The 16362-nt window shown below is 40.1% G+C and overlaps 1 protein-coding gene across 1 annotated transcript in view; it reads right to left on the bottom strand.

The window, feature by feature from the left end:
* LOC135222473 (SET and MYND domain-containing protein 4-like) overlaps positions 1 to 16362 on the bottom strand; it is a 73016-nt gene that overhangs the window by 30432 nt on the left and 26222 nt on the right. The gene's annotated exons all lie outside the window — the stretch shown is intronic.

Raw genomic sequence — 16362 nt, forward strand, 5'->3', positions numbered from 1 at the left:
GAAAGAATTTAATAGTCGTAATTCCAGCCTATGCTGAAAGTAATTCATTAAGTAAAGGACAGAGGGTTTGTACATCATGTAGGACAAACAGAGCTTAGCATAGCCCTATATCCTCTTGACTGGAGAAGACAATCCTCTAGATGTCCTTAGGTACAGAAGGAAATCAGTGATCTCTGTCACAGATGTTCAAGAAGAAAAGACTTGAATTCTTCTGCACCTAACTCAGAAATGTTCCACTTGTACTGGTAGACATTGGAGGACGACTTTCTTCTACATTTCGAGATCGCCTCTGCAGCCGCTCTCGAAAAACCCTTTGCTATGAGTTGGACGATAGTTTGAATCCTGACAGAGCCAGAGTAGATAGTCCTTGGCGGAACCTTGGCCTGTGTGGTTGTCTGAGCAGTTTTTGTCTTTGGGGGAGTAACCTGGGAAAATCTGCTAACAGACTTACCAAGTCCAGAAACCATTCCCTGAGAGGCCTGAAAGGAGCTATGAGGATCATTGATACATTCTTGTGTGACTGGAACCTTTGTAACACCTCCCTGATCATTCCTAGGGGGGGAAAGGCATGAAGTTGTGTGACCAGTCCAGAAGCATGGCATCCATACCCATGCTGCTGGTTCCGGCACTGGAGAGCAATAAAGTGGAAGCCGGTGATTTTTGGTGCTTTCAAACAAGTCGATCATCGGTCTTCCCCACAACTTCCAAGGGTCACGGCAGACAGCTGGATCCAGGGTCCATTCTGTAGGGATGACCTGATTGTTGTGACTGAGTTGGTCTGCTAAAACATTCATCATGCTCTGCACAAACCTTGTCACTAGCTTTGCGTGATTCGAGTGGGCCCAAAGGAGAAGGTCTCTCGCTGCCTCACAGAGAGAGAGAGAGAGAGAGAGTGGGTCCTTCCTTGCTTGGCAATGTACGAGAGGGCTGTAGTGTTATCCGAGTTTACTGCCACTATCTGACCTCGGACTTCTGGAGCAAAAGCTTGTAAACCTAGACATTGCAGTCAGCTCTTTCAGGTTGATGTGCCAAGCCTTTTGAGCCGAGTTCCACATTCCTGAGACTTTCCTGTTGCCCAGCAGTGCTCCCCAACCTATGTAGGAAGTGTCTGCAAACAAGTTGAGCTCTGGGTTTAGAGGGGAAAGTGACTTTCCTTCCAGAAGTCTTCTCTCTGATCTCCACTAAAGCAGATGTTGTTTGACTTCCAGCAAAATCAGGAACACTCAGCCGTCTTAGAACTTGTTCCTGTTCGATGGAGGATAAAGTTCCAAGCAGGCTCATCTAATTTCTGGGAGAGCACTTTGAGAGTGATAGGAACTTGTTTCCTGTGTGGAGACGACGCTACTCTCTTCAGGGAGGGAAAAGCCTGAAAAAGAAGAGCCCAGAGTCGTTCCTAAATACAATATCCGTTGAGTCGGGACTAGTTGGGAATTTGGCATGTTGATTAGAAGACCAAGTTCCTGAGCTAAGTTCAAAGTCTTTTGTAGATCTCTCATGCAGCTTAGTTCCGTCGCAGAGCGAAGAAGCCAATCATCCAGATAAAGGGCAATGTTGACCCCCATCAGGTTTAGCCAACCTGCCATAGGAGCCAGAATGCGAGTGAACACTTGGGGAGATGTAGATAGACCGAAGCATAGGGCCCAAAAATGAAAGATTTGATCTTTAAAGACAAATCTCAGGTACTTCCTCGAGTCCGGATGAATGGGAACACGGAAGTACACGTCTTACATGTCTACGATAACCATCCAGTCCCATTTGTGGATGGAGGCAAGTATTGAGCGATTCATCTCCATTTTGAGCTTTATCTTTAAGACAAAGACGTTCAGTGCACTCACATCCAGGACTGGCCTCCAGTCACCTGGAGATTTCTGGACCACAAAAAGTCAGTTGTAAAAGCCCTTGGTCTGTTGGTCCTCCACTCTCTCGATCGCTTCTTTTAGAAAGAGAGAAGACACCTTGTCAGCCAGAGCGGAATACTTCGAGCCGAGAGAGTACGCTGTCAACGTAATAGGTTGCTTAACTAAGGGTGGATGGTCGGTGAATGGAACAGAGTATCCCACTCTTAGGACCTCTACCACCCATTGTTCTACTCCTCTTCTGCTCCATTCTCGCCAGAAATGATGGAGTCTGGCACCTACTGCTGCATGAGAAAGACTGTTCTCATTCCTTAGGGGTGGGCTTGGAGGAAGACTTCTTAATTGTTTTGAATGGAAAGCGGACATTTCCTCTTGACTTGGATCGCTGTCTCTGTTTGCCCCCATGAAAGGATAACTGTTGCAAGGGAGAAGTAGACTTAGGGACAAAAGCCAGTCTCCCTGAAATGCTTATATGATTGGGAGAGCAAATCCTGGGTTGGCTTCTTCTGCAAATCAGAGGTAATCCCACTAACGACATCCTGAGGAAACAGGAATTCGCGAACCAGCGGTGAGAAGAGCTGATTTCTGGACTGAAGTAACTCCTTTAGCCATGAAGGAGCACCATCACTCACGCTTCTTAAGACTGCACATCGCAAAGGTAGAAGTGATTTGGCGGGAACCGTTGCTAATGCCTCTGTCTAAACATGAGAGGATTCATAAGAGGTCGGAAGAAACCGATGGAGAAATTGCATCCTGAATTTTCTTACCAAGGGAGCCAATAGTCCTGTCCATAAAACTAATAACTTATAACATTTTAAAAAGATTTAGAAGGAGGTGGTCGATCTCAGCAGAAGAAAACCCGACTTTTGCCGCTGTGAAAGCCAATCTCCAAGAAGACTCAATAAGTCCTAAGAAGTTCCCCTGGGTGGAGGCAGAAACACTCAAAGAGGGAGACTCCCCAGTGAAACAATACGAGTGTCTTCTCTTCTTCAAGCAAGGAGGGAAAGAAAACACTGCTTCTCTTGTGCTCTCTTTTCTGCTAGCCAACTTTCGACCTCACCATTAGCTTTCTTGGTTGAAATAGAAAGCACTAACTGAGGAAGATCACGAGACTCTGAAGAAACTTTACTCATCTGAAGAGTTGTAGCAGGAGTAGCTGCCTTGAAAAAGTTAGGATAACTTTTCAAGAAAAATTGCAAATGAGCTTCACAAGCCAATGGCAGTTTAGAATCTTCTGTAACAATCTCTTCCTCTTCTGCAGAAAATACATTAGACAAAATATGAGGAGACATGGGTGAAATTAGCACAGCGAACGACTCCGGTTCAGGTGGAAAGGGGAGCTCTGGCACTACTGGGCACTCCTGCGGCCCTGAAAGTCCATGCATCGAAGTTTCAGGTGCTGATGGGCACTCATGCGTCAGTCTCAGGCGCCGATGGGCGCTCCTGCATCAACGAGGGATTCGGAGTCGAAATATGGTCAGAAACAGAGACATGGCTAATAGGAACAGCACATACAGGATCCAAAGCAGGGAACAATTCACGCCCTGGTGCCCTAGGCTACTCGTGAACTGTAACTGGTACAGCTTGTAGAGCCAAAGGTGACACTGGTGTCGAAGTGCACACTGATCTCAGATGCTTACGTCTTGCTACAGGTTGGGAAAAGTCTCCTTCCAGAAGTTTATCAGAATTATCCGAAGAAAAAGTCTATGGACTATCCCAGAAACTACAAGAAGGTTTATCCTCCTCTACCTTCTTAAGCAGTACCTAATGGGTACAATTAGAGTCCAATGCAGACCTTTTCAATAGTCTGGAAAAGTCACTTTCACACCATCAGCACCGTTTCTCTGGACTTGACGAATCTGAGCTTGAAGAAAGACGATGACCACTGTCCAAGACGCCTTTCCAATGGCTGCTTCACTACCTGGGAAACATCTGTAAGTGCGACTGAGGGGCTGACTGCCCGTGGGCAGACTCCACCGACCTCCCTTGGGCATCCAGTATGACTTCTCCCAGGTACAGGGGAGTATGTAAGGGACCTTCGCCTAAGAGAATCGGCAGGACGGACAGCCAGCTCCTCCACTAACAGTTTACTTTTTTCTTTATTGAGAAGCATATGCACTGACTCACCTAGTTGAGCCATAGAGTTAGCTGACAGATCAAACTTATGTTCAAACCTTGCATAAAGACTGGCAATAGCACTGGGATCGGAAGCGTAGGAGTCGGGAACAGGATTAGGTGGAAAAGAGGAAAGACTGGGTTTGGGGGACAAAACAGAAATCACAGGCACTTCAGAAGAAGATTCCTGGCTAGCTAAAGACCTTTCGTACCTAGGAGTAGCCCTATGCTTCCTATCTTTTTCTAACTTTGAATGGTAAGAAGATAGAACCCTCCATTGTTTTTCAAATCAGCCTGTACACTCATTACTTTTCATCCCATTACAAGATAAATCAATAGTGCAAACTTGACCTTTTCATCTAACCATGTATCGCAGCCTTTGCTGCAAAAACGGACACTCAACTTACTACAGAGAATATCTGAAAATAACAGACTGAAAGCCATAAATTGGTCAAAGTACTGTTAATTACGCCCGAATAGTTCATAAACGTCAAATGGAAATGACAAAAGAATCAGAGTATACTTCACCAAAGGTACTGGAAACTTTCGGCGAACGACAAAATTTAAACTTAAAGAAATCTACACTTCACGACCTGAGTTGTTTACCTATTCCTCCGGTATCGGGTGGGGTACCAACCTACACCGAAACAAAAGAACCGCTGCCTTGATTTTCACATTTTAGCTATCAGTATGGACTTAGAAATACTTAGCATTGTAATTACTTAGTAAGTTACTTAAAACAAAAGTGGTGCATGTGTAGCTGATCTTGCTATGATGTATGGCAAGTCAGTGTCGACAATCAGCTCTATCCCACCAAAGAAGCATGAAATCAAGGCAGCTGATGTTGCGTAAGGGGTCACATCATTATCGAAACAGAGATCGCAACTAGTGGAAGATGTTGAGAAGCTGTTGTTGGTGTGGATCAATGAAAAAGTTAGTGGGGGATAGTGCGTCTGAAGCAATCATTTGTGAGAAAGCTAGGGTGTTGCATGCTGATCTAAGTTAGAAAATACCAACAACTAGTGATGCTCTTGATGATTTCATGGCCAGCAGAGGCTGGTTTGAAAAATTCAAAAAGTGTAGGGGCATCCATAGTATCGTACGGCATGGGGAGGCTGCGAGCTCCGACAAACGTGCCACAGAAGAATTCGTTGGTGAATTCAGAGATTATCTTGAGGCTGAAGGATTCCTCCCACAACAGGTCCTCAATTGTAATGTCAAAACAGATCTACATCACACAGGAGTAAAGTTCATTGCCAGGGGACAAGCCTATGAAGGATAGACTAGCACTCTTGGTCTGTGGGAATGCCAGTGGGGATTTCAAAGTGAAGCCCCTACTTGTGTATCACTCTGAACCTCTCAGAGTGTTCAAGAAAAACAATGTGATCAAGAATAAATTTACCTGTGATGTGGAAGGCCAATTAAAAGGCATGGGTCACAAGGCAAATTTTTGTTGAGTGGGGAAATGAAGTGTTTAGCCCAAGTGTGAAAAAATACCTTGATGAAAATTAGTTGCTCCTCAAGTGCCTCCTGGTAATGGACAATGCTCCTGCACATCCACCTGGCTTGGAAGACCAATTGTTGGATGAAATTAAATTCATCACCGTGAAGTTCTTGGCCCCTAATACCACTCCTGTCATCCAGCCTATGGAGTAGCAGATCATCTTAAACTTCAAGAAACTACATCACGGCACTGTTTCAAAAGTGCTTTGAAGTGACCTCAGACACTGAATTGACCCTGAGAGATTTCTGGAACGATCACTTCAAAATCTTTAATTGCATAAGCCTTATAGCCAAGGCTTGGCAGGGAGTGACTTCCAGGACTTTTGAAGGGTTTGAGGCTGACACCGACAACCCTAAGCCTATTGTGGAGTCTATTGTGTCTTTGGGGAAGTCCATGGGCTTGGATGTGGAAGAGTTAGTGGAAACCCACAGGGAAGAGCTAACCACTGAGGAGCTGCAAGACCTTCAGCAGGAACAGCAACTGACAGATGAGGAATCCAAGGAGGAGGAGGAGGAAGAGAGAAGGGATACTGTGCCTACCTCAGTGATCAAAGAAATGTTCGCAAAGTGGAGTGATGTGAAAAATTTTGTTGAGACTCATCATCCTAACAAAGACGTTGCAATCCGTGTCTCTAACATGTTTAATGACAACGCTTTGTACCATTTTAGGCAGATATTGAAGAGACATCAGAAACAAATGTCTCTGGACAGTTTTGTTATTCGGCAAGGGTGCAGTGGCTTTCAAGCTGGTCCTAGTGGCAGTAAAAAACGAAGTGGGGAAGTAACCCTAGACAGTGCCAGTAAAAAATGAAGGTTCTTGATACCTGAATCCATCTGGAGGGGGATTCCCCTTCCAAACAGTAACCTCTCCTTTCCCTCTCCCCTCCTCTCAGTCTTCCATACGCTAACATGAGTCTTCCATAAAGGGAAGAGTGATGTTAAATGTTGATTATTCATTTTGTTATTCATTTGTATTTATTTCTCATTGTTTTCTGTATGCAAAACTGTGTTTGGTCCCTGTAAAATGTATTTTTTAATATTTTTTAGGGTCTGGAACGCATTACATATATTCTTACATCCAACGTTTATATGCTATGGAGAAAATGTCGGCACGGAAGTAAAGTGCTGCTAAACTTTAGCTGCATTTGTAGATGAAGCTGAGGAAACAATGTTCCCAGCGCTAATGACTATAAATTATCATGCATCAGTAATATGGATGAAATTCAACAGCAAATAATAGTGGGGAAAAAGTATTTTAATGAAAAGTGCTGGGCATGAAATAACAAATTCTTCTGTTGTTTTCACGCCAATAAAAGATAAATACTATTTACTCCTTATGGGAATTATTGTTTTGGTTTTCGTATATTTCGGTTATACATCAGTAGAGGTTCCGTATAATTATGATTGCCGTTCACACAATATCATAACATATAAGAACTAAAATCAGTAACAAATTCTGAGTATATTTGTTGTAAAATATTTACAAGATTTTTTGAGGCACATGTTTTTTCTAAAATTTCTTCTTCATGTTTTTCTAAGATTTCTTTGCCAAATTACAATAACTGACATACTATCATTAAAGATAAGAACTACAACCAACAGCAATCACTGGGGTTATTTAAGAGCAAATTAATAAAAAGACGTCATGGAAGAAAGAGGAGCATGACATTCTACTACCTTGAAGTCCAGTGTGGAAGGCCCTACGTGGGTATTTGATTGAAACATCGACTGTACTTTGCCTTTATTACAATCGGTCACTGAAAAAATTAACATAACATAAATATTCACAGTAGTGACAATTTTGCCATTTTAGTTAAATGATAACTCCTTAACACTAAGACAGGTAAATCCCTTAACTCACATTAGAGCCAATTTCTCAGTCATTATCACAATAATTAAAATAACCAAACTGCACATAGAATCTTTAAGAAATATACAATAGGCATTACCATGCACTTCTAGGAATTAAAAATGTCATGAGCAAACTCTACCCATCAGCTATCCCAGCCTGTAGCACGTTTCACCCTGGTCCAACCCCTTACGACCTCTTGTGCATTAATTCATTATTAAATTATAAGATCGATATGCATTAGTTCATTATTAATTATAACGATCTCTTAACAAATAATACCCGTTTTACTTACCAAATCGTTTGCTTTCCCACTGTAAGGACCGTCCATCTTAATCCCCCCGTGGTTTGCTGACTACATTCCTGAAGGGGAGTGCCATCATAAATTTGTGCATGTGACCCCTAACGATACTCGTTGAACGAGCCTGTATTTTCATATTCACTGCACTATTGAGCTATCAATTGTTATTCATCAGCAACAACCCCCTCTTAGCTCTTAGTCTATAAAATCTCAGTACACTGCAATGCTTACCTCCTAAATCACTTAATTTCCTCCAAGGCCACGCACATCCGTCCACTCTTAGGTCTAAACACAAAAGGACAGGTTTCCCTCCCACACACTTGACTTGGCGGCGGGGAAAATGAGTTGATGGTTCCTTTTTCTTTGCTTGTCATAAAGAGAAAGAGGAAATAGGGAAAGCGTCCCAAATCATCCTTAGTGTGCACAGAAGGGAACTTGCTCACTTGTAAAAAAATTTTTTTTTTTTTTGAGATGGGACAAGAGCATACGCTTATATCAAGTGGCCCGAAATTCAATTACCATATTTTCCTTTTACCGCGAAAATGGCTGTTTATGACTGTGCAGCAAGCATAGTTGCTTATGGTCGCTCAGATGTTGGTTACAGTCACACAGCAAACATATTGTTAACAGTCGCGCAGAGAAAATGCCCAAACTTTTCCCGCGCCAACATCCAGAAAACAACAAACATCATGAGATGCCCATTTGGTTAAAGGGACATGAGAGAGTTCAGATGTCAAGAGTCATTTTTAGTTCATTGAAGTAAACTTTCTGAAGCTCGATCTACTAGTACCCAAATCATATGATGTGTAATGTGAAATGCTTGCCAGGAGTGAATACGCCCACCACTCAAACCTGCTATCGCTACTCATATGATGGTATCTGTCCATTAAGGGTTAAGATAAGTGTTTTTATGATTTAGTCAACATGCAAACGATATTTCTAAGTAATTGCTTGGTTCCTAAGTGATTGCTTCACACCTTCTACCTTGGAAATTGATTTTTTCCTACAGTTTTAGTGCTGGTATATTAGTTTTGAGCTGGTCAACTATTTGTGCATGTCAGAACCACTATCCAACCCCTTTTCTAACTCCTCACCAGCTCACCTTCTCTAATCCTTTGTGGGTGGAATTACCCTTCTACCTACATCCCCCTCTCCATACTTGGGACATAGGCTATGGCTCCCTGATGGATTGTGTATCCGTTGAACTTTCAGAACACAAACATGGCCATATTGTTGATGTGTTTTCTCAAGAAGTGTTCTTCAGTCGCTGGAATCTTTTAACCTTTTAAACCCTCTGATTTTAGATATATTGGAATGGCTGCTTTTACTAAAAAGAAGAGGGAAAGAAATAAAGTTCTGTTGGGTTCCTTCCCATGTTGGGGTGGCTGGGAATGAGAAAGCTGACCAACTTGCAAAGTCTGCGGTCAGCTCCCCAGAACCCACAAGATGCCTACCACCATATCGGGATTTGTATCCTCTAGTAGGTCAGAGAATTAAAAAATGTTGGCAGTCCCAGTGGAAGGATATTTTAACTAATCAAAAAATGCGCAGTATCACTTCATCAGTGTCTCCTTGGTCATACCGTATATGCCAAGGAGACAAGAAACGATGTTGTGCAGATTGAGGATTGGATATACAAGACTTACACATAGGTTCTTGATGTCTCGTGAAAATCCTCCGTTTTGCGAGAACTGTACTCTGCCCTTGACTGTGAAACATTTGTTGATTGAATGTCCCAGATTCGGGAATTTGAGACATAGGTTCCTGTTTCAGGGTCGTTACAGAGTAGGTAATTTTATCCTAACTACAATTCTTGGAAAGGATTGTAATATAGAGCAGTTATATAAATTTATGGGGGAGGCGGGCCTCCTCAACCAAATTTAAATTATACATAGATTGTATATGTAAGAACTTATATATATGAACAAATTTTTATATACATATATTTATAGATATTTTTATATGAAATTTATTAAAAATTTAATTTTTCTATTTAATTTATTTCGGTGTCAATTACCCAGATGTTGTGACGCCAGATATAATAGATACAATCAATCAATCAAGCCAAAACCCAAATTCCCAAAGTCCCCCTTCTTTGTTGATATTGGAGGTAAATAACAGTTGACCACCAAAAGATACCTTCTTCATCAGAAAGTTAGTGGTAAAACAGTATTTCTACAGAAGCAGTGCACGGACTGCAAGGAACGTAACCGTGGATACAACATCCACTAGGGATTGGGGCGTCTAATGTATTTCGCCGTGTTTAGTACTGGCCCCTGGGGGGTTAATTACAGTCATCCAAATAAACATTACTTAAAATTCTTGTTCAGTAGGTAAAACTGCATAGAAAAACCGCAACTGCCATAGTCTAGGCCGCCACAGATAAGTACCCTAGATCTACCCCATTATTTTTTTCCAGAACTACACAAGAAGCAAAAGGCGGAGCAGGAGTGAGAGGGGAATTAGCCTACTTAGGCTATCGGGTAATGGAGGAGGAGTAGCGAGGGGGGGGGGGGGGGGGGGGGGGGGGGGGGGGGGGGGGGGGGGGTGGGGGGGGGGGGGGGGGGGGAAGGCAAGACTGGGTAGGATTAGGGCATGGCCCGACGCATTATCCACTAATCTATCGGTCTCTAGCATCTTCTGATACTTCAAAAATTTTTCACCCTCTCATCAGATCACTCATTAGGTACCTTCCCATCAAGAAAACCACACTCGTCTCAACAGCTAGGCTAAGACAATGGCCACCAAGCGACCAGACATTCGGTTTCCACAACTCTTTCCTATACTGCCTGATGCTTTCATCTCTACTTCTTGTAGTTGACATGATGCAAAAACAGAAAAAAGGACAATGCCGTACAGGAGAAAATCAGCTAGAAATAGTCCACTTTACCGGAACGCCAATTCCCACAGTTCATACAAGGAGTCAAGGTTGACACAGCACCGACTCTCACAATTCACAAGAACGTAAACATTACTACGCACCCTGGACTGGTCACCTGGTGTTGGAACGAGTGATTACAAACACCATAGACAAGCATATTTTATTTTACAGTATTTTGAAGGCCGATAGCACCTAATGGCACGAAGATATAAGCTAACTTTAACAGTATGTAAGTATACCAATAACTATATATTACACATATGCAATATATATATATATATATATATATATATATATATAGATATATATATATATATATATATATATATATATATATATATATATATATGTCGTGTGTACACTCGACAAGAAAACTGAAGATACAGTTTTCATTAGCTTTCGTTCATCCAATTTCCCATTTGTTTTTACTGAAAAGACACAATATCGCTAAATTTACTCTAGAATATGAAAATATACTGCAAATTGTATCATATATGTTAAAACTGCAGAACAAAACCGTTCAGATACTTAAAAACACGATATATGTCAGAAGTAATTGGAATTTCTCAGATGGATTCGTTCATAGAGATCTGGTAGACAGAATATGAATTTCTGATTTTAGTACTATGAATCACGACGACAATATTTACTCGTTTTCCTTCATGAACGGGGATATATTGCATCATAGTAAGTGGTGAATGCAATTATTTTAGTTTCTACAAACTTATGTTTGTATTCCAAAGCGATTAAAGTTAGCTGACGTCAATGGCACTCAATGTTGCGACGGCTCAGGTAGGTTGAGCAAATCTAGTTGTATCCACAAGAGCGTTTTCTATGATGTGAGGAAGAGCCCTAGAGCTTCGAGCGGGAAAGCGCAAGTACTGGATACTGGCTAACGTAACGGATTTCACACTTTGATTACTTTGACGTTGACATGGACCGAATGCTAGTTGCTGTTTACAAAGCTACTGTCTTTAAACATAAATCTTAATCAAGGTTAAAGTAGCATGTCAGCTCAAAGATTTTCTGGCTATATGCTCCCATTACAAAGCAGTTCGTAGTAGCCTACAGCCCTACACGACTGCATTTCTTGGCCACGAGGCTGAAAGATCTCCCTCGATATAAAACTTTAATTGCCTGTGCAATACATATTGAGTTATTTGTGGTAATAAATATTTTTACTTAACACGGCTTTTTTCGTGAATTTGTGGATGAAACCCGATTTTCAAAAGTAAAGACTATATCGAGAGAGCAATAATGACCGCACCCTGTGTCTAAAATTTTCCACGTCTTTTTACAATCTTTGAATGCTACGGCAATTGTCGAATGTAATCAAGATTAGGGTATGAATTCCTTAGAGAATTAACTTGAATATTATGATCCTTCAAATTTTATCTAACATAGTGCAGCATGATCTTGGCAGTCATATATCGCGCAAGCATAGGTCTATCCAAGGTCCTTTAAATATACTCCGAGTATATTTAAAGGACCTTGGGTCTATCGATAGAGATACTTAATTCATTATATTTTCTTCTGCCTTTCCCCTGTCACAAGTCCGTCAGCAGTACTATAATTCTCTCTCTCTCTCTCTCTCTCTCTCTCTCTCTCTCTCTCTCTCTCTCAAAGAAAATATAATGAAATTAAGTAGTTATAAATAGGCCTAAGCTTTCACATGAGCAGATTTTGCTCCTCTCTCTCTCTCTCTCTCCTCTCTCTCTCTCTCCACTTTTAAAACACATTTGAAAATAATTATCACTCAATAATCTCTCAAAGTAAATATAATGAATTAAGTATCTCTATAGATAGGCCTATGCTTGCGCGCAAGTTCTCTCTCTCTCTCTCTCTCTCTCTCTCTCTCTCTCTCTCTCTCTCTCTCTCTCTCCACTTTTGAAACATTTGAAAAAATATTATCACTTAATCTCTCAAGGTAAATATAATGAATTAAGTATCTCTATCGCTAGGCCTATGCTTGTGCGCTCTCTCTCTATCGTCATAATATTTCATTCTTTACTGTATTGTTCCTCACGATTTCCACAGGTACTGCCCAAATTTTAAAACCCTTCCTCTCACTGTTTAAGATCCGTCTTTAATTACGTATGAATTTTACGTCAGTTTAGTGTCAAACATTACTTATAAATAAGGTTTCACAGTAGGTTTTAAAAAAGGATGATCGATATTCTCCCCCGAACTGACATTACCAAACCAACATTAACGAATAATATAGAGCCTGTTTCTACATTCAAGTATAAATGATTATAGGACCTCAACAGAATCTTTATGGTGTAAAGTTGATGCAAATCTAGAAAGCAACAAACGCTATGATTTTGAAGCTCCGCCCCCTTTCCGTTGCCAGGTGTTAAATTATTGAACAATATATGTCCGAAGATTTAAAAAAACTGTATCTTAACTTTCCTTGCCGAGTGTACATACAAAATAGGTATCACACATCTAAGCCATTTTTTACTTGGCAATAACTCAAACTTTATTGAAATTATTATATAATAATAGCTAAGGATTTGTTCAGCGCAATGATAGACAGTGACTGACCACATTATTATGTCTGTAGTATGTACACTCGGCAAGGAATGTTAAGATACAGTTTTTTTAAATCTTCGGACATATAGTGTTCAATAATGCCACACCTGGCAACTCTAGGAAAGGGGGCGGAGCTTCAAAATCGTAGCGTTTTATGCTTTCTAGATTTCCATTAACTTTACACCATAAAGATTCTGTAGAGGTCCTTTAATAATTTAAACTTGAATGTAGAAACAAGCTCTATATTATTCGTTATGTTGGTTTGGTAACGTCAGTTCAGGGTAGAATATCGATCATCCTTTTTTAAAACCTACTGTGAAACCTTATTTATAAGTAATGTTTGACACTAAACTGACGTAACATTCATGCGTGATTGAAGACGGATCTTAAACAATGAGAGAAAGTGTTTTAAAATCTGGTCAGTACTTGTGGGAATCATGAGGAACAATGCAGTAAAGAATGAAATATTATGACGATAGAGAGAGAGCGCGCAAGCATACGCCTATCGATAGAGATACTTAATTCATTATATTTACTTTGAGAGATTAAGTGACTATTTTTTTCAAATGTTTCAAAAGTGGAGAGAGAGAGAGAGAGAGAGAGAGAGAAACTTGGAAGAGAGAGAGAGAGAGAGCGAGCACAAGCATAGGCCTATCTATAGAGATACTTAATTCATTATATTTACTTTGAAAGATTGAGTGATATTTTTTCAAATGTGTTTTAAAAGAGAGAGAGAGAGAGAGAGCACAAGTATAGGCCTATCTGTAGAGATATTTAATTCATTATATTTACTTTGAAAGATTGAGTGATAATATTTTTTCAAGTGTGTTTTAAAAGAGAGAGAGAGAGAGAGAGAGAGAACAAAATCTGCTTACGTAAAAGCTTAGGCCTATTTATAACTTTATAACTACTTAATTTCATTATATTTTCTTTGGGAGATTGAGTGGTAATATATATTTTTAAAGTATGTTTTAGAAGTGGAGAGAGAGAGAGAGAGAGAGAGAGAGAGAGAGAAACGGACTTGTGACGGGGGAAGGCAGAAGAAAGAGCGGTGAGTTGGTGCACAGATACCTGGGAAACGGGGTGATATGACTACCAAGATCGTGCTGCACTATGCTAGATAAAATTTGAAAGATCAGAATATCCAAGTCAATTCTCTAAGAAATTCATACCCTAATCTTGATTTCATTCGACAGTTGCCATAACATTCAAAGATTGTAAAAAGACGTGGAAAATTTTAGCTGTGTTAAGTAAAAATAGTTATTACCACAAATAACTCAATATGTATTGCACAGGCAATGAAAGTTTTATATCGTGCAAATAATGCTGTGTTGGGAGATCTTTCTGCCTCGCAGCAAAGAAATGCAGTCGTGTGGGGCTGTAGGCTACTACGAACTGCTTTGTAATGGGAGCATATAGCCAGAAAATCTTTGAACTGACATGCTACTTTAACCTTGATAAAGATTTATGCTTAATGACGGTAGCTTTGTAAACAGCAACTAGCATTCGATCCATGTCAACGTCAATGTAATCAGTGTGAAATCCGTTACGTAAGCCAGTATCCAGTGACTTGCGCTTTCCCGCTCAAAGTTCTAGGGCTCCTCCACATCATAGAAAACGCTCTTGCGGATGCAACTAGATTTGTTCAACCTACCTTAGCCTTAGCAAAATTGGCTGCCATTGACGTCAGCTAACATTAAACGCTTTGGAATACAAGCATGAGTTTGTAGAAGCTAAAAATAATTGCATTCACCATTTACAATGATACAATAATATCCCCGTTCATGAAGGAAAACGAGTATATATTGTCATCGTGATACATAGTACTACAATCAGAAATTCACATTCTATCTACCAGATCTCTATGAACGAATCCATCTGATAAATTCCAATTACTTCGGACATATATCGTGTTTTTAAGTATCTGAACGGTTTTGTTTTGCAGTTTTAACTAATATTATATAATTTGCAGTGTATTTTCATATTCTAGATTAAATTTAGCGATATTATGTCTTTTCAGTAAAAACAAATGGGAAATTCGATGAACGAAAGCTAGTGAAAACTGTATCTTCAGTTTTCTTGTCGAGTGTACTATACACCCACACATACCAGGGGATGGGACCATTCGACGCGGCCGATTCGCCGCGAACAATTAGCCACCGCTAGTTCGCCTCGAGGACATTTTGCCGCCGCCTATTCCTCACGGAGGGCTATTCGCCACCTCAAATAGGTCGTTTGTTTTCAGCGTTTCCATTTTTGTTGTTTGGTTGTTAAATGTAATGAATGCACTTTTTCAGAAAAGGTCGTTTTGTTCAAGTGTTTAAAAACGAAAAAAAAAAAAAAAAAATCCAAATTATTTCCTTACCTAATATTTTTTCCCAGTCTCCCTCAAGTCTTCAAAATGGAAACAGACATTCTTAGCAAACGTAGAAAAGAGAAGTTTCAGCACGATGGCTTTATATACGTTTTTAGCAAATCATCCAAGAGTGATCCAAGCATCAAATTTCTCAGAGGAATAGCCCATAATTATCAAATGAACTAGTTTTTATTTATTTTTGTTTATTTTTGATAATTTTTAGAATTATTTTTTGGTGTAAACCAATAAAATTTATTACAATGTTGGAATATCTTGAATGATTTTTAAAATTGTTTCCTATACCAATAAAATGTTTGCTTTTTTATTTTTTTATTTGCACCTTGTAGTAGTAAAGATAAAGCCCAATACGCACTGTATTTATATTTCTGATGGCGAATAGTATCTGGTGGCGAAAAGTCTCTGGTGGCGAAATGACTCAAGTGGCCAAAAGCTGGTGGCGAACTGGCGGTGGCTAACTGTCGGTGGCGAATCGTCACCAACACTATACATACGTATACTATAGGCTATACACACACACACACACTACCATATTACATACTATATATATATATATATATATATATATATATATATATGTGTGTGTGTGTGTGTGTGTGTGTATGTGTGTGTGAGTGTGTGTATAGCATATCCTACATTTTTGCTTTGAGTGTGGTTCGTCATGGTCAGTGAATGTTCTATTCCTGCTTTCGAGATTCGCCAATGGTTCGAATGTGACTTTTAGTTGCGTACATGATTCGCAGGGTGTCGAAAGACACAAACAGTTCGTAATTCGGTAAAACCACCAACTTGTAGACCTTGTTTATAAAAGCTGAGAAATCTTTTGCTGCCTCTTCGTATCTTCTCATTTGCAGCTTTGCCTTTCCTTCTTCGTAATCTGAAATTGGTTATCATACAGCATGTTGGTTTGAGTATATCAGGACGAAATTACATTATTTATGGCTTCAT

The sequence above is a fragment of the Macrobrachium nipponense genome, chromosome 3 (assembly GCF_015104395.2).
Source record: "Macrobrachium nipponense isolate FS-2020 chromosome 3, ASM1510439v2, whole genome shotgun sequence".
In the NCBI taxonomy this organism is placed as follows: Eukaryota; Metazoa; Arthropoda; class Malacostraca; order Decapoda; family Palaemonidae; genus Macrobrachium; species Macrobrachium nipponense.